Genomic DNA, 3,230 nt, shown 5'->3' with positions numbered 1-3,230 from the left:
TTTTTCGGATGTGTTTCTGTGGCTGACAATTGTTTTGTAAAGTCGTGATGACTGGTTCTCTGGCCTTGTCTTTGAATGTTGTAAGTCTGGAAATATTTAGACTGCTTGCTGTTATTGCTGATATATCCTTGAGACCATCAGAAAGCCTAGCTCATTTTCCCAACACCAGTTTGATATTTCTTACATATCCAGGTTGGAATTTAGAAGAGCTGGGTGGCATGATCAATAAGTGGTTTTGAGAATTGCTCAGAACTCCATTTTATCTTTTTTTTTTTTTTTTCTCAAACAACCTTTAAAATCAGAAACTCTGGCATAGCACTCTCCAACTGTGCCACAGAAGGACATAAGGATGTTGGTGCTTTTTCCTGTCTATTTTTGTCCCCTACCAAATCACAGCCCTGGAAGGGAGCTTTAGAAGTCACAAATCTGTTCTGTTGCCTTCATGCTCAGTATCACAGAGGAGGGATAATCAACCCTGTTCTGAAAGGCTAGCCAGTGGAAAGGATTTCAAAATCAACCAACAAGTATTTTTGCTTACTGTGTACATGGAACAGTAAGGAAAGAAGAACATGGAAAACTATTAGATATTCACACCCCCAAGAACCTTGCACTTCACTTGGAAAGAATAGATACCTATACATACACAAAATCACCATCAAATCTTCGGAATTTGGAATAGGTCTTGAAGATCTAACTGCCTGACCCTTGTAAATATGCAGTCTTGATATCCTGCCATTTTATCCTATCAGGTCATCATTGGGAAGTTCTAATTGCAAATAAACTCCACCCACTTCTAAATTCTAAAGGCTTTAATGCATGACAGGTCTATAGAAGTTAAATGATTATTTTAGAAATTGTCAGCCTGGATAGAAATTTTGGCTTTACCAATAATTAATAGCGTGGTCTCAGGCAAGTTACTTAATGTTTTTGCCTTTCAATTTCATATACGTAAAGTGGGGGAAATACTGGTATCTTCCTCATAGGATTGGGAGGGTTACATGCTGAATTTTCAGAATAGTCCCTGATAGAGGGTAAGTCCACATCATGGTAAATGCTATTTGTACCACAGTCATTCAAGTATTTGACTCTACTTTTGATGTTCCATTTTCCCCTGCTCCATCTGCCTGCTCTTTTAAAAGGCAAAATTTCTTCATCTGTGTGATTAATGATAGAACTATTCCACTATGGTCACAGAATATGATTTCATAACTGACTCAGTCCTCTTGTTGGTTTTTAATGCCACGCTTACTACAAATATGGTATGAATAGTAAAAAAGTAGGTCAATTATTGTGTTCTAAATACTATACTACTAACACTGCATCCCAAGCTTGCAAGAATGTTTCAGGAAAAAGGTGAGCCAAACGCAGCCCTCTTTCAAAGATCTAACTGTCCAGCAGGAAAGGCAGGTGTGTGCATGATTTTCTTATTGTCCCACTTACGTGTAAAGGGCCATGTGAGAAAATCTTCCGCATGAAAAAGAGAAATGCCAGAAAGGGAAACTGACCCTCAGGAAAAGACTAGTAATTCAAGGAGGAAAAACGGACTTCCTGGGAAAACCACAGTCTATTCCAAGAGACTTGAGAAGATATTGTGCCTCATGCTAGGGTAACATGCGCAAGACAGAGGAGTGACAGGAGATGTCTCAGGAGGCCACCCGAGTCAGATAATGGAGGCCTTAAGTTTATTTTACTGATCTTGTTTTTCAGAAGCTTAAGTTTGTTCTGGACTTTAGCTTCCAATTGTGTGAAATGCTTGAATTGCCCCGTGATGATGTTACCATCACTCTGTCCTGTGTGGTGTTCTTTCTCAAATCCATGAACATTGGTGAAGTCCTAGTGTTTCATATTCATTTCTTTGGCAGATGTTCAGTTTAATTCTTTGCTGGGACAGTGTGTGGGACACGTGTATACACGTGTGCACCGTATCATGCTTTTATTTTGTTTTGTTCCGATATGTTTTAGAAATTCCCATCTCTTTAGCTATGCAGTTACTGCAGCATATAGGACCAAAGGATTTTGGAGTTTGAGAACCTGAAAAGTTATCTTAAATTATTGATGAGAAACCTGGGGCCCAGAGACATTTCCAGAAGTCACATGGTCATTTAGGAGTCCAGTTCCAGTCTAATGGCCTCTGGCCCTATAAATACCAAACCAAAGCTAAGGAAGCTGGAGAAAGGCAGAGTAGATTTTAGTAGAAAAGGAATTTGGAGTGAGCATTCAAGGATGCCTAGAAATGACATAGCAGGGTTTCTATTAGATTGGTCCAAAAGAAATTGCAGTTCTCGCCAATTATTTTTAATCACGAAAACCGCAATTACTTGCACCAACCTAATATTTCCTCCTATTTGTAGAGGGAATGATATGAAGTATCAACAAGCTGTAAGAGGCATAAATGTGTAAAATATATGTGATGACAGTGAGTAGACAAGAGAAAAAAGATTCATGCAAGAGAGTAATAGACTATTACACTTTAGTTTGCATATGAAAGGTCTTTAATGTCAAAGAAAAGGATTTTTATCCTTTAAGGATTGGGGAGTGATCTAGGGTTTTTTGAAAAGGAAAATAGCATGTTTGGTAGAGTTTCAGGAAAATATCTCTGTGTCATTAAATGAGATTTATTGTGTTGCAAAATGAGTAGATACAAGAAGACTGAGTGGGGCTATTGAAATCATCTAAGAATGAGGAAGACTAGTACTCTCCTTAGGATTTTTTCTTTTTTTCTATTTGGGGTTATTACATAATAAGACATGAAGAAAAAAAAGTCAGAAAAGCATCTCACCTTGTTTTTTAAATTGCTATAAAAAGATCTTTTTAAACTCCCAAGTATGTTTTGGCCTTCTTTCTGCTTGAAGCACAGCTGGTGCTTTCTGGGTTTCCCTATTGTCTTCCCAGACGCTCTTTTTCCTTGGTCTTTTTCCCTCCGTATGACTGGTATTCGTCCCTTCCTTTCTGTTTACGTTGCGTTACACCCTGTCATCTGTATAATTCCACCCCAGCCCGCTTTCTTTCACACTCCGTACTTTCCCGGTTGAATGTGGCCACATCCTGGGCTTAGTGCTCAGTGATCCCCTGTGGGTCCCCGAATCTGTCATGATCACTCTCCTGGACTTCAGGTCTATGCTTTCATCTGGATGGGCCACAGTCCATTCAAATCTAAGGAGTCCCAATTAATCTTACCTCAAGCCTCCATCTACTTCCCCTCAGGTTTCTCCTTCCTGGACCCTTTAGCT

This window comes from Aotus nancymaae, unplaced genomic scaffold (genome assembly GCF_030222135.1).
Source record: "Aotus nancymaae isolate 86718 unplaced genomic scaffold, 86718_ANA_hifiasm-v0.15.2.pri h1tg000077l, whole genome shotgun sequence".
NCBI lineage: Eukaryota > Metazoa > Chordata > Mammalia > Primates > Aotidae > Aotus > Aotus nancymaae.
This window is presented reverse-complemented; position numbering follows the sequence as displayed.